Consider the following 25,206-nt stretch of genomic DNA (forward strand, 5'->3'; position numbering starts at 1 on the left):
TTTTTGTCATGTTATGCCCTCTTCATTTTTTTTGTCATGTTATGCCCTCTTAATCATTTTTGTCATGTTATGCCCTCTTAATCTTTTTTGTCATGTTATGCCCTCTTAATCTTTTTTTGTCATGTTATGCCCTCTTAATCATTTTTGTCATGTTTTTCCCTCTTCATTTTTTTTGTCATGTTATGCCCTCTTAATCATTTTTGTCATGTTTTTCCCTCTTCATTTTTTTGTCATGTTATGCCCTCTTCATTTTTTTTGTCATGTTATGCCCTCTTAATCATTTTTGTCATGTTTTTCCCTCTTCATTTTTTTTGTCATGTTATGCCCTCTTAATCATTTTTGTCATGTTTTTCCCTCTTCATTTTTTTTGTCATGTTATGCCCTCTTAATCATTTTTGTCATGTTTTTCCCTCTTCATTTTTTTTGTCATGTTATGCCCTCTTAATCATTTTTGTCATGTTTTTCCCTCTTCATTTTTTTTGTCATGTTATGCCCTCTTAATCATTTTTGTCATGTTTTTCCCTCTTCATTTTTTTTGTCATGTTATGCCCTCTTAATCATTTTTGTCATGTTTTTCCCTCTTCATTTTTTTTGTCATGTTATGCCCTCTTAATCATTTTTGTCATGTTTTTCCCTCTTCATTTTTTTTGTCATGTTATGCCCTCTTAATCATTTTTGTCATGTTTTTCCCTCTTCATTTTTTTTGTCATGTTATGCCCTCTTAATCATTTTTGTCATGTTTTTCCCTCTTCATTTTTTTTGTCATGTTATGCCCTCTTAATCATTTTTGTCATGTTTTTCCCTCTTCATTTTTTTTGTCATGTTATGCCCTCTAAATCATTTTTGTCATGTTTTTCCCTCTTCATTTTTTTTGTCATGTCATGCCCTCTTAATCATTTTTGTCATGTTTTTCCCTCTTCATTTTTTTTGTCATGTTATGCCCTCTTAATCATTTTTGTCATGTTTTTCCCTCTTCATTTTTTTTGTCATGTTATGCTTTCTTAATCATTTTTGTCATGTTTTTCCCTCTTCATTTTTTTTGTCATGTTATGCCCTCTTAATCATTTTTGTCATGTTTTTCCCTCTTCATTTTTTTTTGTCATGTTATGCCCTCTTAATCATTTTTTTCATGTTTTTCCCTCTTCATTTTTTTTGTCATGTTATGCCCTCTTCATTTTTTTTGTCATGTTATGCCCTCTTAATCATTTCTGTCATGTTTTTCCCTCTTCATTTTTTTTGTCATGTTATGCCCTCTTAATCATTTTTGTCATGTTTTTCCCTCTTCATTTTTTTTGTCATGTTATGCCCTCTTAATCATTTTTGTCATGTTTTTCCCTCTTCATTTTTTTGTCATGTTATGCCCTCTTAATCATTTTTGTCATGTTTTTCCCTCTTCATTTTTTTTGTCATGTTATGCCCTCTTAATCATTTTTGTCATGTTATGCCCTCTTCATTTTTTTTGTCATGTTATGCCCTCTTAATCATTTTTGTCATGTTTTTCCCTCTTCATTTTTTTTGTCATGTTATGCCCTCTTAATCATTTTTGTCATGTTTTTCCCTCTTCATTTTTTTTGTCATGTTATGCCCTCTTAATCATTTTTGTCATGTTTTTCCCTCTTCATTTTTTTTGTCATGTTATGCCCTCTTAATCATTTTTGTCATGTTATGCCCTCTTCATTTTTTTTGTCATGTTATGCCCTCTTAATCTTTTTTTTCATGTTTTTCCCTCTTCATTTTTTTTGTCATGTTATGCCCTCTTAATCATTTTTGTCATGTTATGCCCTCTTAATCTTTTTTTGTCATGTTATGCCCTCTTAATCTTTTTTGTCATTTTATGCCCTCTTAATCATTTTTGTCATGTTTTTCCCTCTTCATTTTTTTTGTCATGTTATGCCCTCTTAATCATTTTTGTCATGTTTTTCCCTCTTCATTTTTTTTGTCATGTTATGCCCTCTTAATCATTTTTGTCATGTTTTTCCCTCTTCATTTTTTTTGTCATGTTATGCCCTCTTAATCATTTTTGTCATGTTTTTCCCTCTTCATTTTTTTTGTCATGTTATGCCCTCTTAATCATTTTTGTCATGTTTTTCCCTCTTCATTTTTTTTGTCATGTTATGCCCTCTTAATCATTTTTGTCATGTTTTTCCCTCTTCATTTTTTTTTGTCATGTTATGCCCTCTTAATCATTTTTTTCATGTTTTTCCCTCTTCATTTTTTTTGTCATGTTATGCCCTCTTCATTTTTTTTGTCATGTTATGCCCTCTTAATCATTTCTGTCATGTTTTTCCCTCTTCATTTTTTTTGTCATGTTATGCCCTCTTAATCATTTTTGTCATGTTTTTCCCTCTTCATTTTTTTTGTCATGTTATGCCCTCTTAATCATTTTTGTCATGTTTTTCCCTCTTCATTTTTTTTGTCATGTTATGCCCTCTTAATCATTTTTGTCATGTTATGCCCTCTTCATTTTTTTTGTCATGTTATGTCCTCTTTATCTTTTTTGTCATGTTATGTCCTCTTAATCTTTTTTCTCATGTTATGCCCTCTTAATCTTTTTTGTCATGTTATGCCCTCTTTATCTTTTTTGTCATGTTATGTCCTCTTTATCTTTTTTGTCATGTTATGCCCTCTTAATCATTTTTGTCATGTTTTTCCCTCTTCATTTTTTTTGTCATGTTATGCCCTCTTAATCATTTTTGTCATGTTATGCCCTCTTCATTTTTTTTGTCATGTTATGTCCTCTTTATCTTTTTTGTCATGTTATGTCCTCTTAATCTTTTTTGTCATGTTATGCCCTCTTAATCTTTTTTGTCATGTTATGCCCTCTTTATCTTTTTTGTCATGTTATGTCCTCTTTATCTTTTTTGTCATGTTATGCCCTCTTAATCATTTTTGTCATGTTTTTCCCTCTTCATTTTTTTTGTCATGTTATGCCCTCTTAATCATTTTTGTCATGTTTTTCCCTCTTCATTTTTTTTGTCATGTTATGCCCTCTTAATCATTTTTGTCATGTTTTTCCCTCTTCATTTTTTTTGTCATGTTATGCCCTCTTAATCATTTTTGTCATGTTATGCCCTCTTCATTTTTTTTGTCATGTTATGCCCTCTTAATCATTTTTGTCATGTTTTTCCCTCTTCATTTTTTTTGTCATGTTATGCCCTCTTAATCATTTTTGTCATGTTTTTCCCTCTTCATTTTTTTTGTCATGTTATGCCCTCTTAATCATTTTTGTCATGTTTTTCCCTCTTCATTTTTTTTGTCATGTTATGCCCTCTTAATCATTTTTGTCATGTTATGCCCTCTTCATTTTTTTTGTCATGTTATGCCCTCTTAATCTTTTTTGTCATGTTTTTCCCTCTTCATTTTTTTTGTCATGTTATGCCCTCTTAATCATTTTTGTCATGTTTTTCCCTCTTCATATTTTTGTCATGTTATGCCCTCTTAATCTTTTTTTGTCATGTTATGCCCTCTTAATCTTTTTTGTCATGTTATGCCCTCTTAATCTTTTTTGTCATGTTTTTCCCTCTTCATTTTTTTTGTCATGTTATGCCCTCTTAATCATTTTTGTCATGTTTTTCCCTCTTCATTTTTTTTGTCATGTTATGCCCTCTTAATCATTTTTGTCATGTTTTTCCCTCTTCATTTTTTTTGTCATGTTATGCCCTCTTAATCATTTTTGTTATGTTTTTCCCTCTTCATTTTTTTTGTTATGTTATGCCCTCTTAATCATTTTTGTCATGTTTTTCCCTCTTCATTTTTTTGTCATGTTATGCCCTCTTAATCATTTTTGTCATGTTTTTCCCTCTTCATTTTTTTTGTCATGTTATGCCCTCTTAATCATTTTTGTCATGTTTTTCCCTCTTCATTTTTTTTGTCATGTTATGCCCCCTTAATCATTTTTGTCATGTTTTTCCCTCTTCATTTTTTTTGTCATGTTATGCCCTCTTAATCATTTTTGTCATGTTTTTCCCTCTTCATTTTTTTTGTCATGTTATGCCCTCTTAATCATTTTTGTCATGTTTTTCCCTCTTCATTTTTTTTGTCATGTTATGCCCTCTTAATCATTTTTGTCATGTTTTTCCCTCTTCATTTTTTTTGTCATGTTATGCCCTCTTAATCATTTTTGTCATGTTTTTCCCTCTTCATTTTTTTTGTCATGTTATGCCCTCTTAATCATTTTTGTCATGTTTTTCCCTCTTCATTTTTTTGTCATGTTATGCCCTCTTAATCATTTTTGTCATGTTTTTCCCTCTTCATTTTTTTTGTCATGTTATGCCCTCTTAATCATTTTTGTCATGTTTTTCCCTCTTCATTTTTTTGTCATGTCATGCCCTCTTAATCATTTTTGTCATGTTTTTCCCTCTTCATTTTTTTTGTCATGTTATGCCCTCTTAATCATTTTTGTCATGTTTTTCCCTCTTCATTTTTTTTGTCATGTTATGCCCTCTTAATCATTTTTGTCATGTTTTTCCCTCTTCATTTTTTTTGTCATGTTATGCCCTCTTAATCATTTTTGTCATGTTTTTCCCTCTTCATTTTTTTTGTCATGTTATGCCCTCTTAATCTTTTTTGTCATGTTATGCCCTCTTAATCTTTTTTTGTCATGTTATGCCCTCTTCATTTTTTTTGTCATGTTATGCCCTCTTAATAATTTTTGTCATGTTTTTCCCTCTTCATTTTTTTTGTCATGTTATGCCCTCTTAATCATTTTTGTCATGTTTTTCCCTCTTCATTTTTTTTGTCATGTTATGCCCTCTTAATCATTTTTGTCATGTTTTTCCCTCTTCATTTTTTTTGTCATGTTATGCCCTCTTAATCATTTTTGTCATGTTTTTCCCTCTTCATTTTTTTTGTCATGTTATGCCCTCTTAATCTTTTTTGTCATGTTATGCCCTCTTCATTTTTTTGTCATGTTATGCTCTCTTAATCTTTTTTGTCATGTTTTTCCCTCTTCATTTTTTTTGTCATGTTATGCCCTCTTAATCTTTTTTTGTCATGTTATGCCCTCTTCATTTTTTTTGTAATGTTATGCCCTCTTAATCTTTTTTTGTCATGTTATGCCCTCTTAATCATTTTTGTCATGTTTTTCCCTCTTCATTTTTTTTGTCATGTTATGCCCTCTTAATCATTTTTGTCATGTTTTTCCCTCTTCATTTTTTTTGTCATGTTATGCCCTCTTAATCATTTTTGTCATGTTTTTCCCTCTTCATTTTTTTTGTCATGTTATGCCCTCTTAATCATTTTTGTCATGTTTTTCCCTCTTAATCATTTTTGTCATGTTATGCCCTCTTAATCATTTTTGTCATGTTTTTCCCTCTTCATTTTTTTTGTCATGTTATGCCCTCTTAATCATTTTTGTCATGTTTTTCCCTCTTCATTTTTTTTGTCATGTTATGCCCTCTTAATCATTTTTGTCATGTTTTTCCCTCTTCATTTTTTTTGTCATGTTATGCCCTCTTAATCATTTTTGTCATGTTTTTCCCTCTTCATTTTTTTTGTCATGTTATGCCCTCTTAATCATTTTTGTCATGTTTTTCCCTCTTCATTTTTTTGTCATGTTATGCCCTCTTAATCATTTTTGTCATGTTTTTCCCTCTTCATTTTTTTTGTCATGTTATGCCCTCTTAATCTTTTTTTGTCATGTTATGCCCTCTTCATTTTTTTTGTCATGTTATGCCCTCTTAATCATTTTTGTCATGTTTTTCCCTCTTCATTTTTTTTGTCATGTTATGCCCTCTTAATCATTTTTGTCATGTTTTTCCCTCTTCATTTTTTTTGTCATGTTATGCCCTGTTAATCATTTTTGTCATGTTTTTCCCTCTTCATTTTTTTTGTCATGTTATGCCCTCTTAATCATTTTTGTCATGTTTTTCCCTCTTCATTTTTTTTGTCATGTTATGCCCTCTTAATCATTTTTGTCATGTTTTTCCCTCTTCATTTTTTTTGTCATGTTATGCCCTCTTAATCATTTTTGTCATGTTTTTCCCTCTTCATTTTTTTTGTCATGTTATGCCCTCTTAATCATTTTTGTCATGTTTTTCCCTCTTCATTTTTTTTGTCATGTTATGCCCTCTTAATCATTTTTGTCATGTTTTTCCCTCTTCATTTTTTTTGTCATGTTATGCCCTCTTAATCATTTTTGTCATGTTTTTCCCTCTTCATTTTTTTTGTCATGTTATGCCCTCTTAATCATTTTTGTCATGTTTTTCCCTCTTCATTTTTTTTGTCATGTTATGCCCTCTTAATCTTTTTTGTCATGTTATGCCCTCTTAATCTTTTTTTGTCATGTTATGCCCTCTTCATTTTTTTTGTCATGTTATGCCCTCTTAATCATTTTTGTCATGTTTTTCCCTCTTCATTTTTTTTGTCATGTTATGCCCTCTTAATTATTTTTGTCATGTTTTTTCCTCTTCATTTTTTTTGTCATGTTATGCCCTCTTAATCATTTTTGTCATGTTTTTCCCTCTTCATTTTTTTTGTCATGTTATGCCCTCTTAATCATTTTTGTCATGTTTTTCCCTCTTCATTTTTTTTGTCATGTTATGCCCTCTTAATCATTTTTGTCATGTTTTTCCCTCTTCATTTTTTTTGTCATGTTATGCCCTCTTAATCATTTTTGTCATGTTTTTCCCTCTTCATTTTTTTTGTCATGTTATGCCCTCTTAATCATTTTTGTCATGTTTTTCCCTCTTCATTTTTTTTGTCATGTTATGCCCTCTTAATCATTTTTGTCATGTTTTTCCCTCTTCATTTTTTTTGTCATGTTATGCCCTCTTAATCATTTTTGTCATGTTTTTCCCTCTTCATTTTTTTTGTCATGTTATGCCCTCTTAATCATTTTTGTCATGTTTTTCCCTCTTCATTTTTTTTGTCATGTTATGCCCTCTTAATCATTTTTGTCATGTTTTTCCCTCTTCATTTTTTTTGTCATGTTATGCCCTCTTAATCATTTTTGTCATGTTTTTCCCTCTTCATTTTTTTTGTCATGTTATGCCCTCTTAATCATTTTTGTCATGTTTTTCCCTCTTCATTTTTTTTGTCATGTTATGCCCTCTTAATCTTTTTTGTCATGTTTTTCCCTCTTCATTTTTGTTGTAATGTTATGCCCTCTTAATCTTTTTTGTCATGTTTTTCCCTCTTCATTTTTTTTGTCATGTTATGCCCTCTTAATCTTTTTTTGTCATGTTATGCCCTCTTCATTTTTTTTGTCATGTTATGCCCTCTTAATCATTTTTGTCATGTTTTTCCCTCTTCATTTTTTTTGTCATGTTATGCCCTCTTAATCATTTTTGTCATGTTTTTCCCTCTTCATTTTTTTTGTCATGTTATGCCCTCTTAATCATTTTTGTCATGTTTTTCCCTCTTCATTTTTTTTGTCATGTTATGCCCTCTTAATCATTTTTGTCATGTTTTTCCCTCTTCATTTTTTTGTCATGTTATGCCCTCTTAATCATTTTTGTCATGTTTTTCCCTCTTCATTTTTTTTGTCATGTTATGCCCTCTTAATCATTTTTGTCATGTTTTTCCCTCTTCATTTTTTTTGTCATGTTATGCCCTCTTAATCATTTTTGTCATGTTTTTCCCTCTTCATTTTTTTTGTCATGTTATGCCCTCTTAATCATTTTTGTCATGTTTTTCCCTCTTCATTTTTTTTGTCATGTTATGCCCTCTTAATCATTTTTGTCATGTTTTTCCCTCTTCATTTTTTTTGTCATGTTATGCCCTCTTAATCTTTTTTGTCATGTTATGCCCTCTTAATCTTTTTTTGTCATGTTATGCCCTCTTCATTTTTTTTGTCATGTTATGCCCTCTTAATCATTTTTGTCATGTTTTTCCCTCTTCATTTTTTTTGTCATGTTATGCCCTCTTAATCATTTTTGTCATGTTTTTCCCTCTTCATTTTTTTTGTCATGTTATGCCCTCTTAATCATTTTTGTCATGTTTTTCCCTCTTCATTTTTTTTGTCATGTTATGCCCTCTTAATCATTTTTGTCATGTTTTTCCCTCTTCATTTTTTTTGTCATGTTATGCCCTCTTAATCATTTTTGTCATGTTATGCCCTCTTCATTTTTTTGTCATGTTATGCCCTCTTAATCTTTTTTGTCATGTTTTTCCCTCTTCATTTTTTTTGTCATGTTATGCCCTCTTAATCTTTTTTTGTCATGTTATGCCCTCTTCATTTTTTTTGTCATGTTATGCCCTCTTAATCATTTTTGTCATGTTTTTCCCTCTTCATTTTTTTCGTCATGTTATGCCCTCTTAATCATTTTTGTCATGTTTTTCCCTCTTCATTTTTTTTGTCATGTTATGCCCTCTTAATCATTTTTGTCATGTTTTTCCCTCTTCATTTTTTTGTCATGTTATGCCCTCTTAATCATTTTTGTCATGTTTTTCCCTCTTCATTTTTTTTGTCATGTTATGCCCTCTTAATCTTTTTTGTCATGTTTTTCCCTCTTCATTTTTTTTGTCATGTTATGCCCTCTTAATCATTTTTGTCATGTTTTTCCCTCTTCATTTTTTTTGTCATGTTATGCCCTCTTAATCATTTTTGTCATGTTTTTCCCTCTTCATTTTTTTTGTCATGTTATGCCCTCTTAATCATTTTTGTCATGTTTTTCCCTCTTCATTTTTTTTGTCATGTTATGCCCTCTTAATCATTTTTGTCATGTTTTTCCCTCTTCATTTTTTTTGTCATGTTATGCCCTCTTAATCATTTTTCTCATGTTTTTCCCTCTTCATTTTTTTTGTCATGTTATGCCCTCTTAATCATTTTTGTCATGTTTTTCCCTCTTCATTTTTTTTGTCATGTTATGCCCTCTTAATCATTTTTGTCATGTTTTTCCCTCTTCATTTTTTTTGTCATGTTATGCCCTCTTAATCTTTTTTGTCATGTTTTTCCCTCTTCATTTTTTTTGTCATGTTATGCCCTCTTAATCTTTTTTTGTCATGTTATGCCCTCTTCATTTTTTTTGTCATGTTATGCCCTCTTAATCATTTTTGTCATGTTTTTCCCTCTTCATTTTTTTTGTCATGTTATGCCCTCTTAATCATTTTTGTCATGTTTTTCCCTCTTCATTTTTTTTGTCATGTTATGCACTCTTAATCATTTTTGTCATGTTTTTCCCTCTTCATTTTTTTTGTCATGTTATGCCCTCTTAATCATTTTTGTCATGTTTTTCCCTCTTCATTTTTTGTCATGTTATGCCCTCTTAATCATTTTTGTCATGTTTTTCCCTCTTCATTTTTTTTGTCATGTTATGCCCTCTTAATCATTTTTGTCATGTTTTTCCCTCTTCATTTTTTTTGTCATGTTATGCCCTCTTAATCTTTTTTTGTCATGTTATGCCCTCTTCATTTTTTTTTGTCATGTTATGCCCTCTTAATCATTTTTGTCATGTTTTTCCCTCTTCATTTTTTTTGTCATGTTATGCCCTCTTAATCATTTTTGTCATGTTTTTCCCTCTTCATTTTTTTTGTCATGTTATGCCCTCTTAATCATTTTTGTCATGTTTTTCCCTCTTCATTTTTTTTGTCATGTTATGCCCTCTTAATCATTTTTGTCATGTTTTTCCCTCTTCATTTTTTTTGTCATGTTATGCCCTCTTAATCATTTTTGTCATGTTTTTCCCTCTTCATATTTTTGTCATGTTATGCCCTCTTAATCATTTTTGTCATGTTTTTCCCTCTTCATTTTTTTTGTCATGTTATGCCCTCTTAATCATTTTTGTCATGTTTTTCCCTCTTCATATTTTTTGTCATGTTATGCCCTCTTAATCATTTTTGTCATGTTTTTCCCTCTTCATTTTTTTTGTCATGTTATTCCCTCTTAATCATTTTTGTCATGTTTTTCCCTCTTCATTTTTTTTGTCATGTTATGCCCTCTTAATCATTTTTGTCATGTTTTTCCCTCTTCATTTTTTTTGTCATGTTATGCCCTCTTAATCATTTTTGTCATGTTATGCCCTCTTCATTTTTTTTGTCATGTTATGCCCTCTTAATCATTTTTGTCATGTTTTTCCCTCTTCATTTTTTTTGTCATGTTATGCCCTCTTAATCATTTTTGTCATGTTTTTCCCTCTTCATTTTTTTTGTCATGTTATGCCCTCTTAATCATTTTTGTCATGTTTTTCCCTCTTCATTTTTTTTGTCATGTTATGCCCTCTTAATCATTTTTGTTATGTTTTTCCCTCTTCATTTTTTTTGTCATGTTTTTCCCTCTTAATCTTTTTTGTCATGTTATGCCCTCTTAATCTGTTTTTGTCATGTTTTTCCCTCTTAATTTTTTTTGTCATGTTATGCCCTCTTAATCATTTTTGTCATGTTTTTCCCTCTTCATTTTTTTTGTCATGTTATGCCCTCTTAATCTTTTTTTGTCATGTTATGCCCTCTTCATTTTTTTTGTCATGTTATGCCCTCTTAATCATTTTTGTCATGTTTTTCCCTCTTCATTTTTTTTGTCATGTTATGCCCTCTTAATCATTTTTGTCATGTTTTTCCCTCTTCATTTTTTTTGTCATGTTATGCCCTCTTAATCATTTTTGTCATGTTTTTCCCTCTTCATTTTTTTGTCATGTTATGCCCTCTTAATCATTTTTGTCATGTTTTTCCCTCTTCATTTTTTTGTCATGTTATGCCCTCTTAATCATTTTTGTTATGTTTTTCCCTCTTCATTTTTTTTGTCATGTTTTTCCCTCTTAATCTTTTTTGTCATGTTTTGCCCTCTTAATCTTTTTTTGTCATGTTTTTCCCTCTTAATTTTTTTTGTCATGTTATGCCCTCTTAATCATTTTTGTCATGTTTTTCCCTCTTCATTTTTTTTGTCATGTTATGCCCTCTTAATCTTTTTTTGTCATGTTATGCCCTCTTCATTTTTTTTGTCATGTTATGCCCTCTTAATCATTTTTGTCATGTTTTTCCCTCTTCATTTTTTTTGTCATGTTATGCCCTCTTAATCATTTTTGTCATGTTTTTCCCTCTTCATTTTTTTTGTCATGTTATGCCCTCTTAATCATTTTTGTCATGTTTTTCTCTCTTCATTTTTTTTGTCATGTTATGCCCTCTTAATCATTTTTGTCATGTTTTTCCCTCTTCATTTTTTTTGTCATGTTATGCCCTCTTAATCATTTTTGTCATGTTTTTCCCTCTTCATTTTTTTTGTCATGTTATGCCCTCTTAATCATTTTTGTCATGTTTTTCCCTCTTCATTTTTTTTGTCATGTTATGCCCTCTTAATCATTTTTGTCATGTTTTTCCTTCTTCATTTTTTTTGTCATGTTATGCCCTCTTAATCATTTTTGTCATGTTTTTCCCTCTTCATTTTTTTTGTCATGTTATGCCCTCTTAATCATTTTTGTCATGTTTTTCCCTCTTCATTTTTTTTGTCATGTTATGCCCTCTTAATCATTTTTGTCATGTTTTCCCTCTTCATTTTTTTTGTCATGTTATGCCCTCTTAATCATTTTTGTCATGTTTTTCCCTCTTCATTTTTTTTGTCATGTTATGCCCTCTTAATCATTTTTGTCATGTTTTTCCCTCTTCATTTTTTTTGTCATGTTATGCCCTCTTAATCATTTTTGTTATGTTTTTCCCTCTTCATTTTTTTTGTCATGTTATGCCCTCTTAATCATTTTTGTCATGTTTTTCCCACTTCATTTTTTTGTCATGTTATGCCCTCTTAATCTTTTTTGTCATGTTTTTCCCTCTTCATTTTTTTTGTCATGTTATGCCCTCTTCATTTTTTTGTCATGTTATGCCCTCTTAATCTTTTTTTGTCATGTTTTTCCCTCTTCATTTTTTTTGTCATGTTATGCCCTCTTAATCATTTTTGTCATGTTTTTCCCTCTTCATTTTTTTTGTCATGTTATGCCCTCTTAATCATTTTTGTCATGTTTTTCCCTCTTCATTTTTTTTGTCATGTTATGCCCTCTTAATCATTTTTGTCATGTTATGCCCTCTTCATTTTTTTTGTCATGTTATGCCCTCTTAATCATTTTTGTCATGTTTTTCCCCCTTCATTTTTTTTGTCATGTTATGCCCTCTTAATCATTTTTGTCATGTTTTTCCCTCTTCATTTTTTTTGTCATGTTATGCCCTCTTAATCATTTTTGTCATGTTTTTCCCTCTTCATTTTTTTTGTCATGTTATGCCCTCTTAATCATTTTTGTCATGTTTTTCCCTCTTCATTTTTTTTGTCATGTTATGCCCTCTTAATCATTTTTGTCATGTTTTTCCCTCTTCATTTTTTTTGTCATGTTATGCCCTCTTAATCATTTTTGTTATGTTTTTCCCTCTTCATTTTTTTTGTCATGTTATGCCCTCTTAATCATTTTTGTCATGTTTTTCCCTCTTCATTTTTTTTGTCATGTTATGCCCTGTTAATCATTTTTGTCATGTTTTTCCCTCTTCATTTTTTTTGTCATGTTATGCCCTCTTCATTTTTATTTGTCATGTTATGCCCTCTTAATCTTTTTTTGTCATGTTTTTCCCTCTTCATTTTTTTTGTCATGTTATGCCCTCTTAATCATTTTTGTCATGTTTTTCCCTCTTCATTTTTTTTGTCATGTTATGCCCTCTTAATCATTTTTGTTATGTTTTTCCCTCTTCATTTTTATTTGTCATGTTATGCCCTCTTAATCATTTTTGTTATGTTTTTCCCTCTTCATTTTTTTTGTCATGTTTTTCCCTCTTAATCTTTTTTGTCATGTTATGCCCTCTTAATCTTTTTTTGTCATGTTTTTCCCTCTTAATTTTTTTTGTCATGTTATGCCCTCTTAATCATTTTTGTCATGTTTTTCCCTCTTCATTTTTTTTGTCATGTTATGCCCTCTTAATCATTTTTGTCATGTTTTTCCCTCTTCATTTTTTTTGTCATGTTATGCCCTCTTAATCATTTTTGTCATGTTTTTCCCTCTTCATTTTTTTGTCATGTTATGCCCTCTTAATCATTTTTGTCATGTTTTTCCCTCTTCATTTTTTTTGTCATGTTATGCCCTCTTAATCATTTTTGTCATGTTTTTCCCTCTTCATTTTTTTTGTCATGTTATGCCCTCTTAATCATTTTTGTCATGTTTTTCCCTCTTCATTTTTTTTGTCATGTTATGCCCTCTTAATCATTTTTGTCATGTTTTTCCCTCTTCATTTTTTTTGTCATGTTATGCCCTCTTAATCATTTTTGTCATGTTTTTCCCTCTTCATATTTTTTGTCATGTTATGCCCTCTTAATCATTTTTGTCATGTTTTTCCCTCTTCATTTTTTTTGTCATGTTATGCCCTCTTAATCATTTTTGTCATGTTTTTCCCTCTTCATTTTTTTGTCATGTTATGCCCTCTTAATCATTTTTGTCATGTTTTTCCCTCTTCATTTTTTTTGTCATGTTATGCCCTCTTAATCATTTTTGTCATGTTTTTCCCTCTTCATTTTTTTTGTCATGTTATGCCCTCTTAATCATTTTTGTTATGTTTTTCCCTCTTCATTTTTTTTGTCATGTTATGCCCTCTTAATCATTTTTGTTATGTTTTTCCCTCTTCATTTTTTTTGTCATGTTTTTCCCTCTTAATCTTTTTTGTCATGTTATGCCCTCTTAATCTTTTTTTGTCATGTTTTTCCCTCTTAATTTTTTTTGTCATGTTATGCCCTCTTAATCATTTTTGTCATGTTTTTCCCTCTTCATTTTTTTTGTCATGTTATGCCCTCTTAATCATTTTTGTCATGTTTTTCCCTCTTCATTTTTTTTGTCATGTTATGCCCTCTTCATTTTTTTTGTCATGTTATGCCCTCTTAATCTTTTTTTGTCATGTTTTTCCCTCTTCATCTTTTTTGTCATGTTATGCCCTCTTAATCATTTTTGTCATGTTATATCCTCTTCATCTTTTTTGTCATGTTATGCCCTCTTAATCATTTTTGTCATGTTTTTCCCTCTTCATTTTTTTTGTCATGTTATGCCCTCTTAATATTTTTTGTCATGTTTTTCCCTCTTCATTTTTTTGTCATGTTATGCCCTCTTCATCTTTTTTGTCATGTGTTTCCCTCTTCATCTTTTTTGTCATGTTATGCCCTCTTAATCATTTTTGTCATGTTTTTCCCTCTTCATTTTTTTTGTCATGTTATGCCCTCTTAATCTTTTTTGTCATGTTATGCCCTCTTAATCTTTTTTGTCATGTTATGCCCTCTTAATCTTTTTTGTCATGTTATATCCTCTTCATCTTTTTTGTCATGTTATGCCCTCTTAATCTTTTTTGTACTGTTATATCCTCTTCATCTTTTTTGTCATGTTATGCCCTCTTAATCTGTTTTGTCATGTTATATCCTCTTCATCTTTTTTGTCATGTTATGTCCTCTTAATCTTTTTTGTCATGTTATGCCCTCTTCATTTTTTTTTGTCATGTTATGCCCTCTTCATCTTTTTTTTCATGTTTGTCCCTCTGCATCTTTTTTTTCATGTTATGCCCTCTTCGTCTTTTTTGTCATGTTATGTCCTCTTAATCTTTTTTTTTTGTCATGTTATGCCCTCTTCATCTTTTTTGTGATGTTACGCCCTCATCATTTTATTTGTCATGTTATGCCCTCTTCATCTTTTTTTTCATGTTATGCTCTCTTCATTTTTTTTGTCATGTTATGCCCTGTTCATCTTTTTTGTCATGTTATGCCCTATTTATTTTTTTTGCTATGTTATGCCCTCTTAATCTTTTTTGTCATGTTATGCCCTCTTAATCTTTTTTGTTATGTTATGTCCTCTTCATCTTTTTTGTCATGTTATGCCCTATTTATTTTTTTTGTCATGTTATGCCCTCTACATCCTCTTTTGTCATGTTATGCCCTCTTCGTCATGTTATGCCCTCTTCATCTTTTTTGTCATGTTATGCCCTCTTCATCCTCTTTTGTCATGTTATGCCCTCTTCGTCATGTTATGCCCTCTTCCTCTTTTTTGTCATGTTATGCCCTCTTGATCTTTTTTGTCATGTTATGTTCTCTTAATCTTTTTTGTCATGTTATGCCCTCTTCATCTTTTTTGTCATGTTATGTTCTCTTCATCTTTTTTGTCATGTTATGTTCTCGTCATTTTTTTTTGTCATGTTATGCCTTCTTCATCTTTTTTTTAATATTATGCCCTCTTCATCTTTTTTGTCATGTTATGTCCTCTTCATCTTTTTTGCCATGTTATGTCCTCTTCTTTTTTTTTTGGCATGTTATGCCCTCTTAATCTATTTTGTCATGTTATGTCCTCTTAATCATTTTGTCATGTTATGCCCTCTTCATCTTTTTTGTCACGTTATGTTCTCTTCATCTTTTTTGTCATGTTATGTCCTCTTCATATTTTTTGTCATGTTATGCCCTTTTAATCTATTTTCTCATGTGATGTCCTCTTTATTTTTTTTGTCATGTTATGCCCTCTTCATCCTTTTTTCATGTTTGCCCTCTTCATCTATTTTCTCATGTCATGTACTCTTCATCTTTTTTGTCATGTTATTCCCTCTTCATCTTTTTTGTCATGTTATTCCCTCTTCATCTTTTTTGTCATGTCATACCCTCTTCATATTTTAGTCATTTTATGCCCTCTTCATCTTTTTTGTCATGGTATGCCCTTTTCATCTTTTTTGTCATGTTTTTCCCTCTTCATCTTTTTTGTCATGTTATGCCCTCTTTATCTTTTTTGTCATGTTATACCCTCTTCATTTATTTTTGTCATGTTATGTTCTCTTCATCTTTTTTGTCATGTTATGTCTTCCTCATCTTTTTTGTCATATTATGTCCTCTTCATCTTTTTTTGTCATGTTATTCCCTATTCATCTGTTTTGTCATGTAATTTCCTTTTCATATTTTTTTGTAATGTAATGCCCTATTCACCTTTTGTTGTTATCTTCATCGTTTTCCTCTTCGATTAATTGTGTTTCTTACAAATAATCTACTCGCAAATATTGTTTTTTTTCGGTTTTTGTTTTATTCCTATTTTCGAATTTACTTCTATTATTCTCCTGCTTGTCTTTCGCTGTCTATTTTCCTATTTTCTTGTTGTTTTTGTTGGTGTTGTTGTTGTTGTTTTTGCTCTCTTTCCTCTTCTTCTTCTTCTCGTTCATCTTTTCTACGCCTTCTTCTTCCCGTTTAATCTCGTTTTCTTCTTCTCTCTAATAAATCTGATTTCTGTTCCTTCTTCTGTTTCGTATTGTTCCTCCTGCTATCTTTTTCTTTTTCTTCCTTTTGTTCTTGATTTCTTGGAAGAGATGGTTGGTTTTCTCACTCGGAATTATTTTTGTACGCGTCAGTGTGAAGAAACTAAAACGGGGTCCGCCAATTTAAAACACCAATTCCTTCCTGTCTCTTCTTCTTTTTCTTCTTCTTCTCCTTTTTCTTCTTCTTCTTCTTCTGTTTGTTCTTATTCTTCTTCTTATTATTATTATTAGTCATGCAAGCCACCATCAAAGATTTCTCTTTGAGAGCAACTTGTGATTTTTCTGGAATCTGAGTGACAACAAGTCTCCTCAGATTTCCAGTACTCTCCAATCCTTTCGATATCATTTGCAAAAAGAACTGACGTTACTGAAACAGCCGCTTACCATTCATTTCTCGTTGACAGCAACCATTTTGCATTCACTGAAATTTTTGTTGCATTAAGCCTGCCGAAGGTCCCATGAAATAGCCGGGAAATAACAACACTCCAAATGCAAAAGATGCAAGGAAGTTCTGAAGTGAAATTTGGTCCCTCGAAGGGCGATATAATGAGAAAGCTAGCTAGTTGGGAGAGGTCAGAGAAAGGCTATCAGAACGTTAAGATAACCATCGATGACGTTATGGTTGGCATACGAAGGATGGCAAACTAGAAGGCACCTGGTCCGGAAGGAGTGATGGGCGTCTGGTTAAAATAGTTTCCATGCCTTTATCCACCTATAGCTGCTGCTCATAAAAGGGTTTAGAGTCAGGAGAGGTCCCTGATTGGCTTGTGAAGCGAAGAATAATACTGATTAAGAAAGATCCTACAAAATGAACAGTTGCCAATAATTATAGACCAATTACATATCTGTCAATGATGTGGAAACTGTTGACTGGAATATTTGCGGAGAAAATTTATGAACATCTAGAGAGTAATGGTGTTTTTGCTGACGAACAAAAGGGGTGCCGGAATGGCTCGAGAGGTACTAAAGAGCAACTACTAATTGATAAAGCAATAATGCATGATGCGAAGAAGAAGAGGAATCTGAGCGTTGCGTGGATCGATTACAGAAAGGCTTATGACATGGTTCCTCATTCATGGATACGTGAAACACTATTGATGATGAAGGTTGTTGAGAAGTGGTAGGGCTTTTGGAGACAAGTATGACTCAATGAAAAACGGTGCTGACAGCAAACAGAGAGGATATGGGCCACGTTGGCATTAAACCTGGGATATTTCAAGGAGATTCGTTATCGCCACTTCGTTTTGTAATGATAATGATGCCACTGAGCATCCTCTTGAACTGAGAAAAAACTGGGGTATAACTTTGGATCTGATGACAGACGCCTCAATGGTCTACCGTTTATGGGTGATTTGAAAATATTCGGTAGAAATGAAAAGGAAACGAAGAGACTGGTAGAACTTGTGGGGAAATATTCAGAAGACATTGGGATGGAGTTTGGGATTAGTAAATGTGCGGTGATTGTGATGAAAAGAGGAGTAAAGGTTCATTCGAATGGAATAGTGCTTCCAAATTGAGAAATCATGAATGAACTAGAAGATACAGGATATAAGTATTTGGGAGTGCTAGAGGGTGTAGGCATCATGAACAGAGAAATGAAGGAAACCGCCAGGAAGGAGTATCTTAGAAGAGTGAAACTAATTGCAAAGTCGAAACTGTATAGATGAATCTAATGAAAGCAGTAAATGCATGCGCAGGCAGTTTTTTTAGATACAGTGTGGGAATTTTAGAATTGTCTGACAAGGGATTGCATGCCATGGATATCAAAATAAGAAACGTTTTTGCAATGTTTGGTATATTTCACATTCGAAGTAGCGTTGCAAGGCTGTATAAAAAAAAGGAAAGATGGTGAGAGAGGATTGAAAAGTATACAAGATTGTTTTAGAACTGAGGCGATCTCTTTGAACGAGAATGTAATTAGAAGTGAGGAGTGGGTGAGTAAGGTTGTGGCCAATGAAGTGGAGGTATGTCAGACCAAGGCTGATTGTGTGAAACGAATGGATGGAGAAAGGGCAGAGGAACTGGCTAGGAAGAAAATACATGGAAGGTCCTTCTAGGATATAGTAGAAGTGGCTGATGAAAGATCATGGCAATGGCTTAGAGCTGGGTATCTCTCTAAGAGTACTGAAGCTTTTGTTTGTGCAGCACAAGAGCAGACATTAGGAACACGATTGTTCCAAAAAAGTGGTTCTAGGAGATGAACTTGCTGCAGAATGGCGGATTTGAGTAAGACCTCAGAGTCAATTGCGCACCTTGCAGCAGGGTGTAGCGGACTGGCCCAGAGAGAGTACCGCAAAAGAAACGATCGTGTGGAACTCCAGATATATTGGGAGGTGTGTAAGTGGGTTGGGGTGTAGTTTGCCGGAAAATGGTTTGAGGAGGTGCCTGATGAAGTGAGAACAATTTAGGATCGCAATATAGAGGTATGGTGGGGCAAAAGTGTCATAACGACCAAGCAATTGGAACATAATCGTACGGATTTGGTCGTCATTGACAAGGTCTCAAAAAACTGGCAGATTGTAGACTTCTCAGTACCCTGGGTCAGGAATGTGAGAAAGAAGGAGAATGGGAAGTGGACCAGTTATGCTCCATTTGCCTTGGAGATAAGGCGTATACACGGGGTTAAAATACAAATAATCTCGGTCGTAGTTGGTAAACTAGGTGTAGTATCAAGTTGTCTGGAAGGACAATTGAAAAAAAAACTACAAATCCCCGATATTTAGGCGGCCTTCAAACCTCTGCAATTATAGGTAGCATCAACATTCTTAGGAAAAACCGTGTTCTTTGAAGCTCCTGGTTTGAAGTCGGGATTAAGGGAAATCCTCTAGAAATGAATTCCGTCCCTTTCCAGAGAGATGTTCATAAACCAAATCAAAATTATTATTATTATTATTATTATTATTATTATTATTATTCACTTCTTCCTCCTTCTTTCATTAAACCTCTTTCTCCTCCCATTCCCTTTTTCTTCCTTTCAGTTATCAAACCAAAACAAGTCGAACGCACAATCGTTATTCACTGTACAGAAAACCAAACTAACAACAGTGAAACGCAGACAAATGAGGTAATGACTACATTCATCCCCTTCAGTCGTTCATCTTATCGTATCTTCCCAATAACCTTCATCTCGCCATTGTTCTCGTTACGATTCTTGCTCGATTTTTCAACAAGAAAGAGTTTCATTTATTATTATTATTATTATTATTATTATTATTATTATTATTATTATTATTATTATTATTATTATTATTTTTATTATTATTTCTATTGGAATTTATTTCATCTATTGATTGATTATTTTATTTATTCCGTCGTTGATTGCCTCTAATCATTAGACAATGTTGTGTTTGCATTCAAAAAATGGCGGTCGTTGTTGCAGAGAACGCAAACAAAGGGAGATAATCTTGCCGCATCATTCGATTTATTTGCGGAAATGATAAGAACAAAAAGGAAAAATAAACAACAAAAATAAGATCAAAGCTGTTTAGTAACAATGCATATGTTCGGATTAATATCTTAATCAATTAGTAGCCAATGTGTGTCTATGTGTGTGTGGGGGGCATGTGTATAGACGCGTATATATATATATATATATATATATATATATATATATATATATATTATATATATATATATATATATATATATCTGTGTGCGCGCGCATGTGTGTGTGTGTGTGTGTGTTTACCAAAGGAATACATCGGCGGTAATACGTACAATTGTTAGGAGACGATTTATTAAATGATACATCTGCCTAACTTTTTTAAAAAAAGCTAAATTTATTTTTGGTGTCTTAAAAAAAAACACCCTATATTTTTGCTAATGAGGATACTTTCTTTCAAAAAACTATATCATAAAATTATTGTCCAAGACTCATTTTCTATCACAATAAAAAACATCGTTTCCGAAACGATCGTACAATTTATTATTTTGTTTTTGTGTTCCCTAATGAAATAGTTTTTCAATTTTTAATTTTAATTATTAATTATCAATTATTTTACTCAATATTATAATAGCTCTAGGAAATATATGCCTATCGGGCTTATTATATATCTAGATTACAACCTTCGTTTATTTCCTGGGTTTTTCCATTACAGCTGTTTCATTAGTGGATAGGCAATTTTACGATTTATGTGTCCATAAAAATATCCTGCCCCCACCAACTTCTTCAGATGTTTATCCATTAGATTTTTACAACAAATGGTATATTTTTAATATGCTGAACATCGTATTTGGGTAAAAAGATTTCCAAATCCATGCCTCCTCACTTCCTCCATCTTCTGGTAAAGATAGTTTTCTGTTTTAACCTGTAGTTTCGTATTTTTATTATTCATTTATGTTTTATTTATTTATTATTAATTATATATATATATATGTATATATATATAGTCTACATACCGTCTATTATATATATATACATATATGTATAAATAATTGTAGACTATATATATATATATATATATATATATATATATATATATATATATAGTCTACAATTATTTATTATATATATATATATATATATATATTACATGGGGGTCACTACTTATCAAGGCCCGGAGGCCACTCAGGGATAAGGGTTTTTGCGTGTACAGTAATCAATGAGATAGTATTGTTGTAATCATTAGTATTGGAGACTTTATAGAGTCAGGAATTTGTTTATGTTAGACTTGACGACATCCAGATTGTAGTCATGTGGGAAACAGGCAGACGGAAGAGAGTTCCACAATCGTGCAGTTCAAAGAAAGATGATTTTCATGGAATTTACGTTTTGATTAGGCACAGATAAAGAGTAGGGGAAATTTTTCGACAGTAGTTTCAGCTAGACGAATGTTTTTCGTGAAAAGTTGGCGAGGGGGACCAGAGATTGGAGCTCAGAAGACCACCTGCCATGGAAATAAGGATAAAACAAATATAGGCTTGCAACGTCTCTTCTGTGGGAGAGAGGTTGCAGGGAAGTGAAAAGGGCATCCCCCACTAAGCCACGATGTCTATTTTGTACTCTGTCAAAGCAGGTAGGCTGATTTTAGCAGCTCCTGCCCAGATATGGCAGCAGTATTCCATGCTTGGACGTACTTCCAGCGACCTTGGTAACAGACTTGATGTACATGTTCCATTTCAGATCGGGAGTAAAGGTCAAGCCCAGAAGCTTGTCAAATCATAGGGCTTCTCCTAGACGAGAGCCATCCATTTCAATTGATGCCTAATTGGGATCTGAGCGTTGATGATGTAAAGATAGGAGCTTGGTTTACATGCATTAAAGGTAACCAGCCACGCCTTTCTCCACTGTGCCACGCGCTCGAGATCAGAGGAGAGAGAATCAGAGAGACCTTTGTCATTTACAGCCTTGATGTGTTGCTGTAGATGGTTGTGTCATCAGCATAGATGTCAACGAATGATTTAAATATGTATTTAGGGAGATCATTTGTGTAGATCAGGAAAAACGTTGGGCTCAGGATGGGCCGTGAGGGACTCCAGCATTAATACTGCGGGCCTCTGATTTTTGTCCATCGACCACTACTCTTATGAGCCTATCAGAGAGGAATGATTTAATGATTGAGAAAACATTTCCAGTTATACCGTAGCTGGAAATATTGTGTAGTAGGCCTTTATGCAATACCTTGTCGAAGGCTTTTGATATGTCAAGAGCAATTGGCCTAGAAAAGAAGCCTTTGTCAAGAGATTCGCTAATCTAATGAGATATAACCGTTAGCACATCGGCTGTAGATCTTGTAAAATGTAAACCATATTGCGTGTCACTAGGTGTATCAGAATTTTTGTAGGAATTTTTGACACCCCTAACACGAAACTGCAAATAAAATATTTAAAAAACTCGTAATTTCTCCTTTAAAGGTGTGTTGTTTATTTTCTTTATGGATTATACTTCCAAAATAAACTATTAAAGTTGTATAAAAAGTAATAGAAATATTTTTAAAAAATAGTAATGAAATTAATTGAATGTTACGAGTTCAGTATTTTTCAATTTTTAAGCTTTAAAAATCTATCAAATTTTTTCTATTGATTCTATTTTTACGATATTTTCAGGGCCAATGTGAAATGTTACGCTCTTTTCAATAAACCGAATATAATATTTTAGACAAACGTTTTTTTTATTCACCCCCCCAATTTTCAAATTTCTATTAAAAAGTAAATAATTAATTTATGTACCAAAGTTTTATATATCACAAATTGAAGATAAAAGATCAATAAATAATATATTCAAATTTAAAACAAAAAAGTAGTGTATTTTTGAAAATTACCTGTAAAGTCCGAAGTTTAAAACCTTTTTTTTTAAACACGTTGTTTTTTTTTTTTTTGTTTTTTTTTTTAATGAAACCTTGGTCCTTGCTCCTTTAATTGAAAAAAATTAGGGCTTGAATTACATTTTTCGAGGAGTTTTAAGCTTCAAAATATAGCCGGTGGAATCATTCAATAGTTTTCACGAAATTTCTGACACTGCTAGCGTGCCACTACGAAGGTTATTTCTGTTTAGGTGGTTGATTACGTCTCTATGTAATATGGATTTCTGTAACTTACACATGACACATCAGGAGACTTATTGGTTTGTACTGAGAGGGAGATTTCTGGATCTGCAGATATTGTCTTCTTTTACCTTAATCGGTGTAACGTAGGTTCAATTCATGGTTCGCATATTTTCGGTAGCAGTATTTATCCCCACATTAAAAATCGACCTTTTGTTTAACCCTGCTATCGTAGAGAGGCAAGTAAATGCCTCCATCAAAAAATAGAAAGTATTATGGATTGAAAAAAAAAGAGACAGCGATGTTCGCACCAGACAGATGGAAGTGGCAAAAAAGATATCGAAAGAAATAAAGAGAGAGAGAGAAAAAGAGAGAGAGAGAGCGGAAGATAGATAGATAGAGAACACGAGAAAGAGAGAGAGAAAGAAAGAGGGAGATTAAGGGAGAGTTAGAAAAGGGCGGATAGAACACTTGGGGGCTTTATTTTAGTGTTTATTCACCCTAAGCAAGGCACTTGAATATGAGTGGATGATATTTAGGACCATATCTACTGGAACACTATGCAGGGAGTTGAGCGGCAAATTGCGGATACACATTTAATTAAGATTCCCGCATGTTAGTATAGTTAAAGAAGCAGGAAACAGACTTGGATTTTCAAAAGCTAGTATTTCGCAATATGAAACTATCATAGCATAAGACATTTCGGCATCTAGCGACTTCTAAAGTGATATAAATCAGGCGTATTTGTAACAGAGCGCGAAGAGAGTATGTAAATGCATACGAAATGATGTCACCGGAAACGAAAAAAAAAAACTATGAAAAAGAGAAAGAGAACGATCACATGAGAGACATGGAGTATGTTCGCGATCATGTGCAGGCGTGAATGACGCACGAGAATACGATCAAGTGGATGACGTCACAGCAGTAAAGAGAGGATGAGGAAATAAATGCCGTTGCATCAAACAACAGGCGAGTTGCAGTTATTTCCTATTCTATATTTTTGCTCCCGTTTGCGACGTAGACTGCATCCAACGTGTTTGCTTGCGTCATACATTTACGCCAAATGTGCATAAATGCTACGAATTTGTCAGAGAACATTTCATTAATATGCTTGTGAAATAGACACAGGGGCGTAACATTCCGGTGATTGAATAGAGTTTACAGACTAGTTGATCCAATTAGACAAAAGTCATTTTAGGAGCACAGTTTACGAAGAAAAAGACTAGTGGAAGATTGACTAGAAAAGATTTAGCAACATCTAATTGCTTGGTCTATGGACCAAGATCACAGTGTAGTATCTGTTCTGATCTTACATTTCACCTTTCCTACTCTCGGTAAGTGATGAAGAAATCCATCATGACTTAGACAATTTTTATTTTTTATTTTTGTTTTTATTCAGAGCGTCTCTTTTTGGGAAGCTGGATTTTCCCCACATTAAAACCCGATCTTGTGTCTAACTCTACTCTTGTGAAGAGCCACGTCATTAAGGAAGGATCTATGCAGACTATTGTCGAGTAATTATAGTTTTCTAGCAGGGCAGACAGAGCCTACGTTATATATTCTTTAACTTGTGGCGTGAATGTATTTGCAAGAGATGTGCGTATATGAAGTTCTTAATACGGTAGCCGAGAAAATCTTCCAAATATCAAATTGCTTATTTAAAATAATCGTTGGGGTAATTAGGGTGAAAAAATCTACATGGTATTTAAAATGACAAAAGGAAGATATGGATTGGTTAGTTGTTTTTGTTTTACGGCACATCAACCTTTTTCAGGTTATTTAGTGCCGAATCCAGTGATTTTGAAGAACAATTTTTTAATAGAGTATATTTCTTTTTTTCATTCAGTTTCTATTTAACCCACAGTTGGGACCCTAACAGGTACTACCACTCCGGTTCCGAGTGGATCTGGAAGCTATGGGAATTAAAGGGTGGCCCCACACTTCCCAAAGCCCGCAAGCTGGGGCCTAACCATCGGATATAGTTTAATGTCATATCCAGGACCGAGATTTGAAAAGAAGTTAAGAAAGATTCTTAATTGAAAAAAAAAATCGATAACATTCGAACGAATTCAGAACGATATAAATGGAGCAGTAAGGAGGAAATAGATTGGACCTGAAAAATCTCCTCTCATATATAAAACGTATTATGTACGTGTGTGTGTGTGTGAGTGAGTTCTCTATGGACTCAGAGATTACTAGGCCGATTTATTTTTAATTTCAAAGAACGTACTTTATGTGTCTGGGGCTGTTCTTAAATGGGGGTTTTCATATCAGTATACCTCTGATAATTATCGATAATCAAAAAAATCCGATTGCATAATAAATAGACTGATTTTTACCAAAGTTAACATTATTATACAACCTAACATCACAAATGCATTTGAGCAGTTTTATCACCGCGCAAACATACACGTCCGGCATATAACATCCATCACGGGTTCTTTTCATAAGACAGAGATGCGGTTGAAGCGACTGTTTTTAGAGAAAAATTGAAACATGATGCTTGACTTTTGCATTTATAACTTAATATAAAGTCATTATATTAAAAACAAGTTCTATA

The sequence above is a fragment of the Euprymna scolopes genome, chromosome 39, assembly GCF_053919585.1.
Source record: "Euprymna scolopes isolate OS-2025 chromosome 39, ASM5391958v1, whole genome shotgun sequence".
Lineage (NCBI taxonomy): Eukaryota > Metazoa > Mollusca > Cephalopoda > Sepiida > Sepiolidae > Euprymna > Euprymna scolopes.